The sequence below is a fragment of the Micropterus salmoides genome, unplaced genomic scaffold, assembly GCF_014851395.1.
Source record: "Micropterus salmoides isolate LMB-PRFRI ecotype aquatic unplaced genomic scaffold, ASM1485139v1 Ms_hic_scaffold_1, whole genome shotgun sequence".
In the NCBI taxonomy this organism is placed as follows: domain Eukaryota; kingdom Metazoa; phylum Chordata; class Actinopteri; order Centrarchiformes; family Centrarchidae; genus Micropterus; species Micropterus salmoides.
In genome coordinates this window covers 24672069-24679804 of record NW_024040040.1, presented here as the reverse complement: position 1 = coordinate 24679804, position 7736 = coordinate 24672069, and the positions used below count along the sequence as shown (strand labels likewise).

The window sequence follows — 7736 nt, the reverse complement described above, 5'->3', positions numbered from 1 at the left end:
ATGCTCAAAGAAGGAAACCCGGGTGTATGGGCAATGCCAGGGAAGTGCTGGTAATGGTAATGGAGTGGCCAAACGAGCGTTGGCCGGCAAGAAGGCTGAGGTTGGTGTCATGTGGGTGGGTTGCATGGTGCTGGAATATGGGACTGAGGATGGGGCTATTGGTGCTTGGCATAGTGGTGCCAGGGGGGAAGAGAGATGAGTCTATGCCGTAGTGAGTCCTGGTGGTGATGCTGATGCTGATGGCTGGTGTGGTGGATTGGGAAAGGGGAGGAAGGTGTTGTTTATTCCGCATGTATATATCTCTACAGATTTTTATGTCGGCTGTAAGGTTGCCTACACGTAGCACCTTATTGCCAAAGCGATCCTCGTATGTGTAAAACACTGCTAGGCAATAAAGCTCCTTCTGGTTCTGATCTGGGATAGCCTAGGTGTCTGCTGAAACCAGGAGTGGAGGTGAACGAACTAGCAGCTTAACTGTCTTCAGCGTATTTAAGGCATCGATAGACGTAGTCTGGGGTATCTGGTTAACCGTGCTGGTTGGGGTCATGGAGGTGGCAGGTTCTGGTGTTGACTAGGCAGGGCAGCGGAGATACTGGCATGATGGCAGGAGGGGGGGGTGCACATGGGGCACCCAGGGCCGTAGTGCCAACTCCTGACCCCCTGTATAGGCATTCTCCAAGTGCCCTGAGTAATTGCTGGAGGTAGTCGACAATAGTCGTCCGCCCTACGATGGGGGAAAACTGAACAATTGTTTCACGACGGAGGGAAAAAGCAAATGCAAACTTGACGACTGTAAGTTCTCTGGAGCGAGAATAAGCTGTACGAGCTGAGCGGAACCTAGAGGTGAAGAGAGCTCCCTCGGCCCGGCAGCAGGACCTGTGGAGGTAGGAAAAGAGAGCGAGGTCAATGAAAGCACCTGATAGACTCAGCTGCCTGAGTGAAGGCGAGACCGGTGAGAGGCGTCTGGCCGAGGGAGGGTAAAATGGGGGGTTAGCGAATGCTAGCGTGAAAGGTAGATGGGCGGTATGAGGAAGCCTGGATTAACTGTGGAAACACAGCTAATCACATCATAAAAACACATGGGGAATGGGGGAAAGGATGGGGGAAGGGATGAAGAAAAGGAGGGGTCGGATGGCAAGGAAAGAAAAGGAGGAAATTGGGTTGGTCCATGTGGCGTAGCGCCTTGGCTAGCTGTAGCGGTGGCACCAGTGGCAGTAGCTGTACGAGAAAGAGAATGAGCCACCTGTTCGGGAAGAATGGCTATGTTAGTAGCAGCCAAAGGAAGTGAAGAGGAAAGGATGTTGTGATGAGGGGATGTGCGTGCAAGGGTATGGAGTACAGCCTGCTGAGACGTGGATGAGGGGAAGAGGGAAAACAAATTAGAAACATTGGACGACAGGGGAGCTGGCACGGGGGGTTATTATGACCTGGCCCTGTGTGAGGGCTGGAGTAGTTTGCGTTACTGCGGTGGGTGTCGTCGTGACGTCGTCTGCGTGTCCGGGTGCCGTGGCACTGCATCGGGAATGAGCAGCCTGCTGGAGGTGGCTGGGTAAACTGGAAAACCTTTCGGTGGAAAGGTATCTTTCCATGAGTGCGTGCTAGAGGCAGACGTCTGGTCGAAAATGGTTCTGGCGTTAGACGGGGCCGTGATCGGGTTGGCCGATGTCTGGCCGGCTGTGTTTTTCTCAGGGATCCAACACAAGTCTTAGACACATACACATTGTGAATTTCCATTGTTCTGTATGTCATCCAGAGGTATGCAGGTGTTTCAGATGATTTCAAAGAGGGAGAAGGCTGTTTGATAATGGTGCACCGGAGAGCAGCATGAGACAAATGAAATGAAAACAGTGAAAGGCATACAGTTCATTTCCCTGTGTTTATTCGCAGTAGGCCATAGTATATGCAACATACTGAGACACCTGTTGAATCAGTGCTCATGGTGGGGGGAGGTCATAAATTATGGAATGAGACCTTGAAACACAGTGTGATACATTTGAAAAAACTACACCTAATGGCAGGGGATGTGCATACTGATAACACAAACACTGTTTCACTGACATGTACAACAAGCTGATGATGCCTTTGACTCACTCCAACTAGACACCTTATCTTCTCAGAATACAAAACTACAAAAATACATTTAGCAAAAGAATGCATTTGGTTATTCCTCTCAAAGATATGCACTGTTTTTGTCATTTCATCCATACACAGGTAGTACACACAGAAATGAAAGAGTGTTCTTCCAGGACCATGGTGCTACATAGAACACCACAACACAGAGCCACATGAGAACCGACTAAGACTACACAGACCTACACAAGAGTACATAAAGTACACATGTGCAACGATGTGCAAACAGTGCAGACCAGTATTAATATTGTTTTATTTATATAGTTATTATTTAAATGTCATATACCATTATATGAATACAGAATGTCCAGTGAAGAGCACTTCTGAATTACTAAACAATACTACAGTATGATTACCTGTTTGTCAGAGTGCCTACATCTCCTCAGTTTACTAAGTTACAATTTCTAACAAACCAATCCAATGTTTTCACTACAGTCACTGAGTTTAATGCATAAAAGCTACTCTTGACAATAACTCATCACTGCATGTGGATTGCACTGAATGTCTTCTGTAACCCAGGTCACAAAGGGTTAACAACACGGAAGTGTCTTAGCCAATCAGAGCGCAGGTTTACAGCAACGTAGCAGGCTAGACTGCATGTGCCAGTCAGACGCTGGGTGGCACTGTGGGGAGAGGACCTGTTTCTGAAAGGTAAAAACGTAGCTCAGATAAAACAGTAAAATCACAATAATAAGATGTCAAATAAGAGTGATAACAGTCTGTACTTTGTTTTAAGACTGTAGATGTGTGTGAGGCCCTGTTCACTGAAACCTAACAAATGAGAGGGATAAATCCCGTAATTGGTGAGTCGCAGTAAAAAAATACATAATTAAATGCTGCGTCACGAGGTATACTAAGCTTGTGAGTTCAAGTGCATGGGCCTACAGCTAACAAAGTTAGCATTGAGTGATGAACAGTGCAATTAGCCTACTGTTGTAGACTTCAACTAAAGTTAATCTAACAACTCAATTGACAGAATATAAAAATGTCAAAGAGTGTTGAATTGCTCAATGTTTTCTAGCTGGTGAAGCTACTGTTTAATACTGAAGCTACATAAGTTGTGTTTTGTCAGACATGTTATTTCATTATTCATGGTGAATCTGTTGCACTTGCACTGCGTGTTTTTAATTTCTGCAACATTGTTCTTTATATTTAAAAATGTACAAGCAGTTAAGTTAAATTAGAAACTTGGGTCTATTTTACTCAGTAATTCATTTGATGTAAAGGAGATTTAAAAAAATGTTAATTGTGTCATTTGCATTATATTTTGGTAGTATATATTGTGATTTTGGCTAGTGCTCATACAGTGAACAGCGAACGATTATGAAGTGGATGTGAGGTGATAATATTGAAACAGGTATTTTTTAATATGGTCCTTCACCAGATGTGAATATTGAGGATTGAGATTTTGAGTTATTAATAATAGGTTGCACCCAGTTAGAAAATAAGAGAAATAGTTGCTGTTTTGGTCTTCACCAACTGGTAAGGACAATGTCAACAAAGATGGCGCCTGTGTGTTCGGCTGGCCGTCGGTCTCTCTCGTATTTATGTTTATGGATATATTTATGGATGTCTATCTGGGCTTCTAATTGTTGCACACGTCTTCATTCACGTCTACATTCGCACCTCTTTTATGGACTTTTACAAGCAGGATGTAGCGCACGTTTTTAATCAAACACACAGAAGCACCACTACGCATACATTGGAATGTATTCGCCAGTGGCCTCCTGTCACTTCATGGAGAAAACGCAGAAGGAAACGCGGGAGTCGGGGTGGACGCATCATCAGATTTAAAGATATTGAAAGACTCAGGATCAATCTAAATCCGGATCATATGTCGTGTTATGGCGGATATGTTGCCCGGCGACCGCGAGCGCTGGCTCATCGATGGCTTCAATCTTTCATTCCCCTGCGATCTTCTCCTGTCCATTTGGTTGGCTTACCTCTGGTTGGCCTATGTCATCGGCAAAACGGCGTGAATCCTGGAAATCTACGTTCTTTGAAGAAAGCCGGAGTTTTTCCCGATGTGATTCATCCGCCTAAAATGGCTCTGATCAACGCTCGATCCTTGGTGAACAAAACCTTCCTGCTCAACGACTTCTTCTGTTGTGGTGGCAGCCCGGCTGACGGTGAGTGTCCTGGTTTTTTCTCCTTTTTATCAGTTTTTCTGCTTTTTTCCTTGGTTTTCTGTTCTCTGCCTGCCTCCCTGTGTTTTCTCCCGTGTGTGCTCTCTCTCTCCCTCTGCTCCTGAGCCCAGCCAACTACCTGCACCTGCATCTCATCAGGTACCTCGTCAGCCTGCCACACCTGCCAGTAATCACCTCATGACTGCCTGTATTTCAACCCCGGTTCTCCACACCATCCTCGCTTGATCGTCGTTGCTCCATACCCGGTGCCACCCCCACATTCAGGCTTTCACGTTTCTTGTTTTTTCACATTTACCCCGTGCCTTGTCGCTGTCTTCCCTAACCTTGTCTCCCTGTCTGTTTCCCTCCCAGGTACACTCACCCTCGTCCTCCGTTCGGCTGGGCTCATCCACTGGCCCACTCCTCCTCGGACTTCCCTCACGGCGTCCTCCCTGTTCCCCCGCCTCGCCTCGCTTCCTTGGCCCCTGTGTTCCCCGGCTCCCTGGCCCCCTGTCTCCTTGGTTCCCCGTGCCTGTGCTTCCCCGACGTCCTCCTCTCCCTCCACTCCAGTCCCTCTCACCCTTTTTTCCCTCAATAAACCTCCTTCCCTCAGAGTGCTGCATTTGGGTCCTCTCTGTCCACACACCACGCAATCCCATGACATCTTCTCCTCTCATAGTTTGGATTTTATGTTAATCACTGAATCCTGGACTAAGGTTGGTGATCTAACCCCCCCCGTCTGTTCGGACGGGGAATGTGACTATTTTTAAAAACTCATTTTCTGTGCGATGCCGGCCGGTTCCTGTCAGTGCATTTTCTAGTTTTGAAGCTCAGCTACTTCATTTAGACTGGAATGGCCCCATTTTATTAAGGGTGATTTACCGTCCTCCACACTCACTCCAGGACTTGATTCAGCAATTTACAGAATTCATTGGTAATATCACCACAACCTATGACCGTTTTCTATTGGTGGGTGATTTTAATATCCACGTTTGTTGTCCATCTAACACCCTGTCAAAGGATTTCCTCAGCCTCATTGAATCTTTTAATCTAGTCCAGTGGATAAATGATTCCACTCACATTCAGGGTCACATTTTGGACCTTGTTCTTTCATATGGGATGGTAATCAGTGATGTTGTTATATCTGATTTTATGCTTTCGGACCATAAGCCTATATTATTTTCTACATCTCTTCCTTGCATTTCTCATCCCACTAGTGCAGATGTAAGACTGTTTAGGTCCTACTCTCCTCATTTTGGCTCAAATTTTAACGAGCACTTTATGAATTCCTCCTCACATTTGCTTCTGGACTCACCACTATTGGACTTAGATGCCGACCAGCATCTTGGTCTGTTATATTCTACTTGGCTAAATGCCCTAAACGAATCTGCTCCGCTTAAGCCCTTCAAACCTAAACCGAAATCTGAACCATGGCTCAACGTGGATATTCGGCGACTAAGACAAGCTAGCAGAAAGGCTGAGCGCAAATGGAAGAAGGACAAGCTACACATTTCACTTCAGTTATTTAAAGTCAGTCTGTCGACCTACCAGAATGCTGTAAAGTCGGCAAAAGCTACGTACTTCTCTGACATGATTATGGCAAACCACTTTAGACCAAAGGTTTTATTTTCTGTTATAAACTTGGTTTTAAATCCTTCGCTAAATACAATGTATGGTGCTTCGGATGAGCTATGTGAAAGTTTCTTGAGATTTTTTATTGACAAAATATCTAACTTGAGATGCAATGCCAGCCGCTCCCACGGAACACTCTAGTCAGTTGATGAATTCTGTTACCTGGGATGCCTTTGAGCCAATCACCCTGAACCTACTCAAAGAAATTATCGCCAAGATGAAACCTTCGTCCTGCTCTCTTGACATCATCTCTCCTAAGTTTCTTAAATTAATTGTTGATTCAGTAGGGCCAGGATTGGTGTCCTTTGTTAATAAGTGCCTCCTTACCGGCTCCATCCCTGCTGCCCTTAAGGAGGCCACTGTCACTCCGCTACTCAAGAAGCCTTCACTGGATCCTGCCGTGTTAAATAACTTCCGTCCTATCTCTGTATTGCCTTTTGTTTCGAAGGTGTTAGAAAAAGTTGTTTTTGACCAACTCCAGCTCTTTCTAAAATGCAATGATATTTCTGAAAAATTTCAATCTGGTTTTAAGTCTGCTCACAGTACTGAATCTGCCCTGTTGAGAGTTTTAAATGACATCTATCGTTCCACGGACACTGGTGACTCTGTGGCTCTTGTTCTTCTGGATCTATCAGCAGCTTTTGATACGATCGACCACTCTATCCTGATATCCAGACTAGAGTATGATGTGGGGCTAAAAGGTATCGTCCTCCAGTGGTTCCAGTCTTATCTCTCGGGTCGTACTTTCAGAGTAAAGTTAGGAAATTGCTCCTCTTCTGTTGCGCATCTAACCTGTGGCCTTCCTCAAGGATCTATCTTATCTCTAGGCCTTCTCTTTTCTCCCTATACATGTTACCACTGGGCACCATTCTAAGAAGACATGGGGTATCTTTTCACTGTTATGTAGACGACACTCAAATGTACGTTCCACTCAAGAGAAATGATCCCTCTACCCTTTCATCATTATTAGGTTGTCTAGATGAAGTAAAATTTTGGCTGGACCAAAATTTTTTATTTTTAAATGAAAACAAAACAGAGATCATTGTTTTCGGGTCCACTGTTAATCCCCAGGCTGCCACCTTCGACCTAGGCAGACTATCGGCTTTTAGATCTTCAAGTGTACGGAACCTGGGCGTTCTACTGGATGAGTCTTTCAATTTTGATAAACAAATCTCCTCCGTAATAAGCTCTAGTTTTTATCAACTGCGTCTGTTGTCAAAAATAAAACTTTTTCTTAATCCTAAAACTCTTGAGATGGCTGTTCATGCTTTTATCACCACACGTGTAGATTACTGCAATTCACTTTACTGCGGTATCTCGAAAACTCAAACTGCTCGTCTGCAATTGGTGCAAAATGCCGCCGCAAGATTGCTCTCAAATAGTCGGAAAAGTGACCATATCACCCATTGGTTGCCCATTAATTTCAGAATTGATTTTAAAATACTGTTATTTGTGTACAAATCTCTATGCAACCAAGCACCGTGCTACCTATCTGAACTGCTTCAACCATATACTCTATCGAGAAGTCTGAGATCAGGTGAAAAGAATCTGTTATTAGTCCCTCACTGCAGACTTAAACGCAGAGGGGATCGAGCATTTTCTGTGGTTCGGCCTCGCCTGTGGAACAATTTGCCCACAGAAGTTAGGATAGCCCCTTCTGTGACCTCTTTTAAGTCACTTTTAAAAACGCACTTGTTTTCCTTGGCCTATAAGTAAGGGTGTGTATGTATATATATAGATAGATATCTATCTATCTATCTATAGATATAGATATAGATATTATTGTGTAAGCAGCGCTGGGCGGGCCCTCGCACTTGTAGCGCGTCTGGGTGTGAGCCGGCCGAGTTG

At 44.8% G+C, this 7736-nt stretch overlaps 1 long non-coding RNA gene across 1 annotated transcript; it reads right to left on the bottom strand.

Moving 5' to 3' along the window:
• Positions 1-1862: 1862 nt before the first annotated feature.
• Positions 1863-4281, bottom strand: LOC119905789. Its single transcript, XR_005444882.1, has 2 exons — positions 4074-4281; positions 1863-2774 (listed from the first exon to the last, which is right to left on the bottom strand). It is a non-coding gene; the product is annotated as an uncharacterized LOC119905789 (long non-coding RNA).
• Between the last annotated feature and the right edge of the window lie 3455 nt (positions 4282-7736).